General features: G+C 38.0%; 1 protein-coding gene and 1 long non-coding RNA gene across 4 annotated transcripts in view; one reads left to right on the plus strand and one right to left on the minus strand.

Moving 5' to 3' along the window:
* The window catches only part of MAML3 (mastermind like transcriptional coactivator 3), a 531,295-nt gene that overhangs the window by 419,723 nt on the left and 99,199 nt on the right, over positions 1 to 12,373 (minus strand). The window lies entirely within an intron of this gene.
* On the plus strand, positions 1,855 to 2,794 carry LOC141546743 (uncharacterized). The gene is made up of 2 exons (XR_012483406.1): positions 1,855 to 1,937; positions 2,636 to 2,794. It is a non-coding gene; the product is annotated as an uncharacterized LOC141546743 (long non-coding RNA).

The raw sequence follows: 12,373 nt of genomic DNA on the forward strand, positions 1-12,373 counted from the left end.
GTGCTCAGCGCTCTAACTTTTGCTCTGAGCTCAGAACCCCCCTGGCCTCATTGTCCCAGCTCAGGGGCTGCCTCAGCCTGCTGTTCCTGGTCCTCAATTAGAAAGCTTTCCTTGGGTTCCACTGGAGCCACCCCCATTAATACTACAAAATCAAAACCACAAAGGAGTTCGAGACTTAAAACCTTTGGGGGAGGGAGAGATTCTGGCCCTGATGAAAGGGGTGGGGGGTGAAAAGAAAGGCATCAATGTACTAGCCAAACCTCTCTTTTAGATTCAATAAACAGAAACTTTTTTTAAGTTTCCAATTTTCTGGAGACTGGGGAAAGAAAGAGCATCTGCCTTAAGTACTCAGTTACCAGCTGGACAGATGGCCCTGAATATCATTAGTGGAGAGAGAGCCCCTGTTCATTATTATCAAGGCCCCCTGGGACAGGCTGGTATGTATGGGGCGCAAGAATGCTCTAGAAGAGAATATTTGAGGAATTTCTTAATGCCTGAGATGTGAAGCAGCACGGTGGGGGTGGGGCAGAAGGGGAAAGGACAGAGAGGGCTTTGTAGTCTCAACAACCCCAGTCTGGCCCTTCCCATTTGTCACCCAAATACACCTCCTCTCCAGGCTCCCCCCTGCCCCTCCAAATCAAGGATCGGAAAGAAGGCTCTTTATACAGCACCCTCTGGGCCCCTTTCCTTGGTCATAAATACACTGATGTGGAAAAGAAAGTGAAAGGAGGAAGACAGGTCTGGGTGGTCGTGCCCTGAGCACCTATGCAGGACTCAAGACTCTCGGGAGCTTCTCAAGGAGTTTGCCCCCCATTCAGAAAGACATTGTGAATGAAAAGGGAGATCCCAAGCTTGGTGGGTGGATTCCTCCCCACCGCAGGGCTTCTCTGTCAGGCAGTGCTAAGAATAACTGACATCTAAGCCCCCAAATTCTACTAGTTATACAGAAGAACCGGAAATGACAGGGGAAAAGCTACCTATGACACGAAATAGAAGAACAAGTCTCTTTAATAAAGGAGAAGAAAAATATTTCTTGTCACCATTCTCTAAAATAATGATTGACATGTATATAGTGTGCTAAAGTTTGCAATGCATTTTATACACATTATCTCATGGAAGCCTCACAATAGACTAATAGAGTTATTCTCACTTTACAGATAATAAAACTGAGGCTTTGAGAAGCTGGGATTTATCCAAGGTCAAAAAGGAAATAAGCAGCAGGAACAGGAACTGGATCCAGGTCTTCCTAAGTCCATTGTATCGTTCCTGTGGACACCCAAAATTCTTTGGGCAGACCGAGCAAGCTCTTTGACCCCACAATGACTGGACTAGCTGTGGGAGTCCATAGTTTTGGGTTCAGGAAGAGTTCTTCCCCCTGGAAGAACATGAACCACTCTTACGCCCAACAGAGGTTCTCTTTTTTTATCTTAAAACGGTAAATAATCGGTATGTTGCCTCCTGCCAACAGCTCGCTGCAGCTTTTTCTTAGCTAATTGATCTGGGAGTTTTGAAAGTAAATGAGGGAAAAGCTTGTAGAAGCTTTGCAAGAGGTCCAGATCTATGGAAACCAAAGTGAGGTCATTGGAGCCTAACTCTTAGAATTCCAAAGTAGAGACAACAAATATATGTGGAGGAAAAGGAGATAGAGAATTCTTCCTCTCTCTCTTCCAGGAAGAAAAGGATCAATGATTCCCAGCTATCCCTGGGTCTCCCCTTCCTATGTTTGGTTATTCTATTTTTCATTTATTCTGCAACCATTAACTGCCTATTATACATATTACTACCCTCCCCTGATAGGTGCTTAAGCTACCAAAATCAAATGAAGGCTCTCTCCCCTCAAGCTTAGATTCTCCCAGAGGGAACAACAGGAATGCAGCTGGGGAAGTTGGACATTCTCTTTCCCATACCTGATGCACATATGGAATCTAGACATACAGGTATACATATATACACACTGGAGACAATTCCCTACTAGGCCATCCAGAGACCAATAACTTTCCTTCTCTTTTTCCTAATGTATACATAAATATACATAGGAGCAGCTAGGTGGTGCAGTGGATAGAGCACCAGTCCTGAAGTCAGGAGGACTTGAGTTCAAATCTGGTCTCAGACTCTTAGTACTTATTAGCTGGGCAAGTCACTTAACCCCAATTGCTTCATCTCCCCAAAGTATAAAAAATAAATAAATGACATAAATGTACATAGGAGAGTCATATGGGTATTTATAGACACCTGTATGTATACACTGAAGAGGGCTCCCTGCTAGCCCATACAAAAACCATTATTATTCTTTCTCATGCACATATACACATGAGAGTTTTGCAGATATGTGCACACACACATACACACACGGGGAAGGATCCCTATCAGCTCACACAGACCAATCAGTTTGATTTATTTTTATTCTCACACATATATGCACATGAAAAGTATACATATATGAACATATACACACACTAGGAGGAGGGGTTCCCTACTAGCACATACAGAGATCAATCATTGCCTTTTATACCAAGTTAGCAAGAACAAACCCTATGTCCCCTAGTTTTAGTGAGGGGAAAGGGGTAAAAAGCTTTTAAAAGACAGGCTTCTTTTCCTCATTATCATTTTTATTATACCTTTATGTCTCCCACAGAATTCTTTCCAGAAAACACCAGAAGCTGTGGGTTGTTAATGTGATACTGAATATGGCATGAAGATCAGAGGGGGCCAGCCAGCGAGGACGGTGTGTGCCCATTACCCAAGGCTCTGAGAGCTTTCAGAAATACTGATTTGCCCCAGCTGATGGATGTAGGTCCGTTAGTGAAGAGAGATAAGGAGTGAAGGAGGATGGATGGGGAAGGGGGAGAGGAAATGTAAGGAGTAAGGAGGATCAGGATGTGCTGGTGTCCATTTCTGCCTTAAAACCAGAATGGATTGGATGAACCAGCTACATGGTTTTATTTTGGACTATTTTACCTTAAAGCAGAAAAGATAAAATAAAATCAGGAGAGATAGAGACATAATAGGAATTAGGGCAGAATCCTCTGAAGTCATCTAGTATAAGCTTCTCATTTTGCAAATGAGGAAACTGAGATCAAAGGAAGAAAAGTGTTTTGCCTAATGACACACAGATAGTCAACATCACAGATCCTCTGACTTCACTGCTATCCCTCCTCAATATTGGACTGACCTCCCCTCCTGGCTCTATAGATTAAGAAATTGAGGCTCAGAAAGTCAAAGTGATTTGCTCATACTCATAAAGATAAAAAGAGACAAGATGCAGGATTTGAGCACATGTTCTCTGACAAAGCACCAAATTCAGTGCTCTTTCCACTGCAGACAAGACATCACAGGAGAATGCAAGGGTAGTTATCTAAATCAGATACATTAATCATGGTCCAAACTCCTTCCTATGCAGAAACAATCCCTGCATGCTTTGTTCTAGAAAAGAATGGCACATCACTGAATTAGTATGAACTCACTTGGGGCTCACTCATCTAGTCTACAAGCACAAGATGAAGGGGTCACACTGTTGATTTCAGCACTTCCAGGCCCAAGAGACCAAAATCACAAGGAAGTTTCAAGGAATTAGTCACAGAAGGAATAAAGAAGACATTGCATGACAAAGAAAAAAAAAAGAGGATGATATCCATATCACCGATGGACTCACTAATCTGGGGGCTCAGCACCAGTACAAAAATGACAATGAGAATTATCCAAAACCAGATTGGGATATCTTGGGAGCTAGTGAGTTGGCAACATCAAATGTATTAACATATACAAAGTACTTTGTAAACCATAAGGTGATATATAAATGTTAGGTTTTAATAGCTATTGCTACCTATTGTTTTAATTATAATTAGGCAAAACATTAGGAAAATACTCTTTCTTCATCATGTCAATTCCTCAGACTTTGGAAAGACAGCTGAGCATTTGGTATAATGAAATCAATCTAATCTTCACTACTTTAAAAAAAACCCACAAGATTTCTGTCAAATAAAGTAATAAAAATAATAGCAATCAGAAAAAAGTAAACAATTTCTCATGTCACTCATCACTCAGAGACCTTCAAACTCTGAGATTACATGGACAATGCTTGATCCTGGGGGTTATCTAAAAACTGTATCAATTTCTCTTTAATTCACTTGCCCTGATTCAGCTTGCTCTGAGAAAATCACAAATAAATACTGATATAAACTTTTAAAATAATTTTTTGGCAAAGACCATACAGCAAAATAACAAAAAATGTACATACACCAAAATATAAAGATGGTTCAATATTAGGAAAACAATTATCACAATTAATCATAATAAGAAAAATCGCATAATTATACCAATAACTGCAGAAAAAGCCTTCAATAAAACATATTCATTTTGTGAAAACCCTTTTTATGAAACATAATCATGACAGAACTCTTCTTAAACATAATCAAAGCATGTATTTAAAACCAAGAGATATTATAATTTGCAATGGAGAAAAATGGAAGCTTTTTCATTAAGTTCAGAAGTAAAGCAAGGAGAGTATCCTTTCACCTATTATTTAACATATTAGTTGAAATGTTAGCTCTATCTAGTATTTACAACTATCATAATTGGCAAAAAATGAGGTGAAATTATATCAATGCATAGATAATAAGATGATTTATTTAGAAAACCTTGAAGAATTAATGAAGAAAGTAATTAAGATGGTTAGTATTTTCAGTAAAATAGGACATAAAATAAAGGCCCAAAGATGATCAGTATTTATGTGTATTAAGAAAATCTTGGAGAAAACAATAGAAAACAACAGAAAATAAATTCCATTCAAATATCCACAAAATGAATGAAATGTTTTATCTTTAATCCACCAGGATGATATTCAGCTGCAAAAAATGAAGTACAGAATATTCTTTAAAGAAATAAAGAGACCAACAGAGAGCTAGTCATTATGCATAGGTATGATATATCAAGAAAATAAAATATCTTACTACTAAAATTAATATAATTTACTAATTTGCTACTAAAATTAACCCATTAAATAGTGCCACATCGGTCTAAATACCAAGATACCAGTATGGGACTAGACAAAATAATAAATACCAAAATGCATTTGGAAGAATTAAAAGACAAAAATTTCAAGGAAAACAATAATGGAGAACAGATCACCTAATGAAATGAAACAGTACTACTAGGTCTCAAACTATATTATAAAACAATAATAATCAAAACTACTCGGTAGTAGTTTAAAAAATTAAAAAGATGGGTAAAAAATATAGAAGCATAATATAGTTTCATAAATACTACTCTGAACAATAATTTTTCATTGCTTCCTTCATTGTTAAAAGATCTGTTGGATAACTTTAAATCAGAAAGTTAGCAGAAAAAAGATTATATGTGACACTCCATAAAAGCTCCAAATGGACAAACAATCTAAGTAGAAAAAGTTTCCATTCTTAAAATAAATCTATGGAGAATAGAAAATTGCATCATTCACAACTATGTTTTGAGGGAGAATTCATAACAAGAGAAGTGAAAGATGTTATAAGAGATTAAATTTTGATTATGTAAAAATTAAAAGCTTCTGCACAAACAAAATCAGTGTAGCCAGAAATAGAAATCAAGTCATAGATTTGACAGGGAGAATCTTTGCCTCAAAGTTCTCTGATAAAAGTCTGGCATCTAAAATCTATAGGGAATTTATGCAAATATATACATGCAGATAAGTGATCAAAAGAGATGAACAGTTTTTTAAAGATATGCAAATGATAAACAATCATAAAGAAATGCTCCACATAATTTTTTTTTTAAAAAAAAGGTAAAATTTTAAAACTCTGAGGTGTCATTTTCCTTCTCACCATAGGAAAGATGGTAAGATGGAAACAATGTTGGAAAAGAGACAGGGAGAAATGTACACAAGTGCATTGTTGGTAGAGCTATGAATTGATACAGCCAGACTATTATGAAAAGCAATTTGGAAATATGCCAGGCATATTTTGACTTAGTGATTCTATCACCTAACATATACTCTGAGGAGACAAAAGAAAGGACTCAAGGTACTTAAAATATTCTCAGTAGTATTTCTGTAGTAGGAAAACAATGAAAATAAAAGTGCTAATCTTAGGGAATTTCTCAACAAATGAAATGTTGTACAATATCATTATACCAAAAGAGATGAAGAAAACACAGAATTGAAAGAAACAAACTTATTCAAAGTGATAAAGAATAAAATAGAACCAATAGAAAAAAATGCACAAAATGATAACATGTAAAAGAAGGCAACCAAATTTATTTTAAAAAACAGAATTCAGATTAAATTCAATTACCAATTTTTTTAAAAACAGAATTCAGATTAAATATAATTACCAATACAATCCAAAATAGTGATGTTGAAGTACATTCCCTTCCTTTCCATAAGGGAGATGGTGGACTAATAATGGAGATTATATGACATAGCCTGAATCAATGCGTGGTTTGTTAAACTATTGCATGTTTTTATACAAGAATATAATCTGGGATATATTAATAAGGAAAAGATGATAATATAAAAGTCAAAATGGATGATAGAACATTTTAGATAATAATGAAATGGAATATCCATTCCAAAATATTTTTGTTTATAAAATGCAAACATATGTCTTTATTAATTAAATGTAATTAAAAAGAATAAACAAGATCTTAATTTACCAACAAAAACCATCTATAACTAACTGTATATACAAGCATTTAGTTTTTGGAAGAACCTCAGTCAATTAGTAGGAAGTGGGGAAGTTATTCCATTTGTAATTAACATGAATAAAATCAATACACAAAATGGAAAGCAAAGACAAATTAGAGACCCATAGAAAGAGAAAAGCAAAGCAAGCTTAAAGAAATAAAATGATCACTAATCACTAACTCTTTCCTTTCCCTAATTACCACAGATAGAAGAGGTCACAATATATGCTGAAGAACCCGAAAATTAAATTCCCGTTGAGAACACCAACATTCAAAATGGTCAGAGAAGTCGGATTCACCTTTCTTTTATTATTAGAAGCTCTATAGCTTCAAGGGTCCTTTACCAGTAACTAGTTCACTGACTCCTATTTCATAGCTAAGAAGACTGAGTCCCAGGAAAGTAAAGTGTTTTAAAACTAGGAAAAATGTTGCCTAGCTGGAATTCCAACCAGGTTATAGAATCATCAACTTTAAGGAGTTAGAAAAGCAGGTAATATTATGGCAAGTTCATTTTTTATTTTCTACATATATTTTTAGCTTTACTTTTCCAAAATAAAATTTTGCCTTCAACTCTAGTGATAAAGGCTGGTGAAGAGATTGTTGGGGAGAGCGACCATATGAACAAGATGTCAGATCTAATGGCATTCTAGAGTTTGCATAAAAAGAACAAAATGGTTTTAAACCACAAGCTAAAAATGTGATGAATGCTAACATGCATGTACACGTATCCACATGTGCTCATCCACAATTTATTCCTGCAAATCTTCCAAGCAAAAAAAAAAAAAAAAAAAAAAAGCTAAGGAGCTAGCCTCAGTATCTGCCTCGGGGCCCCAAAACAACAACCCCAGTATTTGTGTGGACCCCAAAAGGAAGATTTTCAGTCGGCCTCCTTGGGGGTCAAATGAAGCAAATTGGATTGAAATCTCACATAAAATTTCAAATTCACTATATTATAAGGGCCCAAGGAGAATGAGGTGGGGAAAGTTAAGGGGATGAAGAAAGAGGCCTGAAGAAGATCTGGAAATTGGAAGGGAATCCAGGACAAAGCTCTCTGACAAATCCTTTAACTAAACATGCAACTGTTTGCTCCCTTAACTTTCATTCTGCTGCTCCCCAAAGCAGCTTCTCCTATCTCCCCAGGCTGGTTTCCTCTGATCTAAGGCTAGGAGACAGAGCTTAGGTTCTAGAAGCCATGGGATGTCTAGGCCTGCCCCAGTGTTCATAAACAGGGGCCTCCTCTCATCAAAGCCCATGTGCAGGAATGGAATGGAGAAGCTCGGTTGTTTAGGTTACTCTCTTTTCCATTGGGTTTACAATCCCTGCGATTAAACCTTGTCAACTTTACTGCCCAGAAACCTGCTTTCTACATGGGGCAGCTTACTTTGAAGCTCTCTCAAAAAATGTGTGAGGGCAATCCAGTAATGTCACCCAAAAAAAATTTTTAAGAAGGGAATGGAGGATGGGGAAAACTTAATCAGGGGCTCCCCATAAAACACACATACACACACACAGCTGTCCAAAGAGATTTGTGCAAGAGATATAAGCAGCCTGTGAGGAAGAATCCTTACTGGGCTCTCCCCTTGTGCCTCTTTTACAGTCAAAAGTGTTCAAGGAAAGGATGTTTTATTACCCTGGCCGTTCCCATCTAGCTGGGCAGGTTGAATGTGCCGTAGGGCATGTGGGAAATGAGTTTGGCTGTCTCAATTTGCTCCAAACATGAAATTCCTGGCTTTCTGGCCCTCATTTAGTAGGTATGGTTTGCTTTTTTTTTTTTTTTTTTTTTTTAATGCAAACAGGACAAATTTATCTTCTACAGCAGAATCTGAAAAGGGAGCTATTCCAAATGAATCTGAAGAGGCTGTATCATCCCAAGTGTGAAGCAAGACAAGTCACAACCTCTCTCAGTTTCCATTTCTTCATCCCTAAAATGGGATTAATGATAGTATCTACCTTCCATGGCTGTTAAGAGATGTAAAGTGCTTTGCAAACTTTAAAGTGATATATAAAAATGCTAGCTACTTTTTTTTCCTCCTCCAAACAATTGTATTTATTTATTTATTTATTATTTATTTTATTATTTTATAGCTTTAATGCTAGCTACTCTTATGGGCAACTAGATAATGCAGTAGATAAATTCAGAAAGATCTGAGTTAAAATTCAACTCGAGACATTTAATAATTGTGTTGCTGCTGGGCAGCCCTTATTTGCCATCTGTAAAATGGAGACACATTAGAGAAAAAAAATAACAAACTGCTCTAGTGTTTTTGTCTAGAAAACCCCGTGGACTTGCACATAGACTCGGACGTGACAGAACAACAAGCTATTCTTATGTGTCTTTCAAATGTCATTATTTAAAATGTATTATTTTACTTTGCAGCCAAGGACAAGGGGTAGCAGGGGAGTCATTTTTAGAAGACATGGCTTAAAAACTAGCATGGGTCCTTTAAGCTTCCACTAACATTCCTCTTTGGCACATCATTGTGTCTTGGGGGAGCCCCTGGGTTCTCAAAGGCTGTATCTGGGAGTACAAGCCCCAGCAGGTTCTAGCAAGCTTCAAGCCTCTCCAGAGGGCCCCAGTGCCTTTCCCTCCCCTAAATGAGGCCTTGAGAGTGCAATGTAGATGGGAAAGGGACTTTAGGGAGGAGTGGCAGCCTTGAACTAGGTCTTGAATGATGGATTAAATTTGGACAAGGTGGGAGGGAATTCCAGGAGATGGGAAGCTGTAATACAATAGTCTATCTCCCAAACTGAGAGGTTCATCCAACGACAACTGTAGAACCTGAAGTGATCTTTGGGAAAATGAACTGAGAGGATTGAAAGCAGTAGATTGAACGGAGTCTCATCTTACCAATGAGGAGATTTGGGGGGAAAACCAGTACAAGACAAAATGGAGGAGTGGGAGCCAGAACTGCTGTTCAGTGGTGTCCCACTGGATTTTGTCCATAGAGTCTTCTTCTCAAAGATAATGGAATGGTTTGTCATTTCCTTCTCTAAAGTGTCTCCATTTTACAGACAAGGAACTAAAACAAACAGGGGTTAAGTGACTTGCCCAGAATCTCACAGCTTCTAAAGATCTGAGACTGGATTTTGAACTTGGTTCTTCCCAGAACTCTAACTACCCCAGACGTCAAAATTCAGGTTCAAATTCTAGATCCCTTATTTTGCTGTGTGACCTCAGGCAGTTCTCTCTTTGATCCCTTGTACCTCAGTTTCCTCATCTGTAAAAATATACAAGTGGAGAGGAACCAGATCACTTCTAAATTCATTTCCAGCTCTGAATTTATCATCCTGTAACTTGCCCACAGTCCCGAGAACTAGTTGGCTAAAAGTCCAGCATTGTTTTTGCTCCAGCTATGATTTATATGGTGTATAATACTAATAATGGATTTACAAAGTGCTTCTGAACTTTATGATCACATTTTCTTCACAAACTCTATGAAGAAGTGTGATGTAGTGGGAACAGCATAGAATATGGAGGCAACAGAGGGTTCCAAATCTGCCCCCGTGGATCAGCTGTGACCTTCTTAAGCAAATCCCTTCCCCTCTGGCCAGCTTGCCACCATCCCACATGCCCCCAGGCTACCTAGACTTCCTAAGGCTTCACAGGATGTTCTCATAAACCTTCTCTGACTCAGGAAGGCCAGATCTGATACTCCCTCTACCACCGAGATTTTCATTTAATGTTTTTGTATGACTTTCAAACCAACTCCCTCTTCCCCACTCCACCCGGGTTGTTAATAAGCATTTGGCCCATTCTCCTGCCTTCTCCAGCCTGAAGGTCTCTCCCACACACTGAGCTCCAAGCAGGCTTCAAAAGAAGGCCCAGTAGCAAAAGGAACACCCTGGACAAAAAGTGCTGATCCTGACTTCCCCAGCTCTGGTCCCAGGCCCAGGCCCAGCTCCCTGTTAATCTTCCTGCTGAAGGCAGAGGAATGGCCTTTCTCATCTCTTCCTTACTGTTTCCTGGGCTAATCAGTTCTGAAAATCTAGAGAGCAGTTTGGCCATTCCCCTGAGGGCTGCTATGATTTCCTTTCCCTTTCTTCTGAAACACTGGATCTAGACCACTTACATTCTCAGACCCTGAGCATGGCTTCAAGCAACTCCTTAGGACTTGACTGTGAAATCACAGACCAGTTACTATTCTATCTGACCAGTCTAGTCTCTCAGATTTTCATGTCTCCTAGTACTTTATTTGAGGATTCCTAATATCTCATTCTCCTAAAATAGAATGCTGAGCCTAGAGTTCAAATCCCACCTCAAATGCTTACTAGCTGTGTGACCCCAGGCAAGCTACCTGACTCCATTTCCTCAATTGCAAAATGCCCATAATCACAGCAAACACCTTAGAGAGCTGTTGGAAGGATCAAATGAGATAATATATGTAAAAGCATTCCACACACTGCTTAGTACATAATAAATTGTTTGCTTATTTGCTTCCCTTCCTAATATTTTATCGGCTGTACTTGCTAGAAAGGTTTTTCCAAAGAATATCCATTGCCCAAACCCAAAGACTGGGAAAAAGCTCACTCAGAAAAGTGACTTAGAGTCTTCAGTATGAGAGAAAAAGGAGACAGGTGAAAATTCAGGATGACTGGTAGACAGCCATTAGAATCCATGCAGTGTCAAGAAAGAGCAAGAGAGGGGCCCTGAAAATCTGGATGCATCTTCTATTTAACACTTACGGGAGGGGGATCACTCAAGATGGGCAGGCACAGGGGATGTGCTCTATTTTAAAACTTAATTACTTTTTTATTTTATGAAATAAAACAGGTATTTCTATAGCATAGTAAAATAAAAAAGAGGATTGCCCATGAAACTGCAAATCTGTTACATACAACTTGCTATTCCTTTCCAATATATAAAATTATCACATAAATTTCTTTTCCCCCTTTTTTCTTCCCTCCCTTCGCCCACCCTAGAGATGATTACCATTAAACACAAATAACATTTTTCTATACGTACTTCTATTTATCACTCACATGAATGAGATCACCAATGCATCAAAGTACTTTGATAAATAAGATTCCTTCCCCCCCTGAAAAATGTTATTGAATCTATTTTATAAAGTGAAACATGGATTGGCAAACATATAATATATATATATATATATATATATATATATATATATATATATATATTCAAAGGGCTTCAACATGGAAAAAATTAGGAATCAGGAACATTTTAGATGTTCAAAACTTTTTTTCTGCATTCTGAGGTCCTATCTGAGAAAGACAGATAGAGGAAGAGACTTGAAAAATCTGTGAAATGTCTCCAAATAGTTCTTACGCTGTGTGTGTGTGTGTGTGTGTGTGTGTGTGTGTGTGTGTGTGTGTGTGTGTCTGTGTTGCACGTCGTGAGCACTTGGGGGGATATGGGCTGGGGAGAGTATATACATGTGTGGGGTGATATGTATGGGAATGTGTATAGGTGGGAATGGGGATAGAGATAGGAGTGATGACAGGAGGTGCACATTTATGTGCATGGGGAGTATGTGTGTGAGTAGGGGGTGAATGCTTATTTTAGGTCAAAGTCAAAAGCCTTTATTTTTAAAAATAAGTCTTTTGACTGGTTTTATCATTATAGTTATTTCCTGATATACTTGCTCCTTCCTTCATTTTCCCTTAACAAAGAAAAACAAGTGAAAAGGGACCAACAAAGCCCCCTTATCTTCCACTGCAGCCTCTGGGTTTCCTTACC

The sequence above is a fragment of the Sminthopsis crassicaudata genome, chromosome 6 (genome assembly GCF_048593235.1).
Source record: "Sminthopsis crassicaudata isolate SCR6 chromosome 6, ASM4859323v1, whole genome shotgun sequence".
Lineage (NCBI taxonomy): Eukaryota > Metazoa > Chordata > Mammalia > Dasyuromorphia > Dasyuridae > Sminthopsis > Sminthopsis crassicaudata.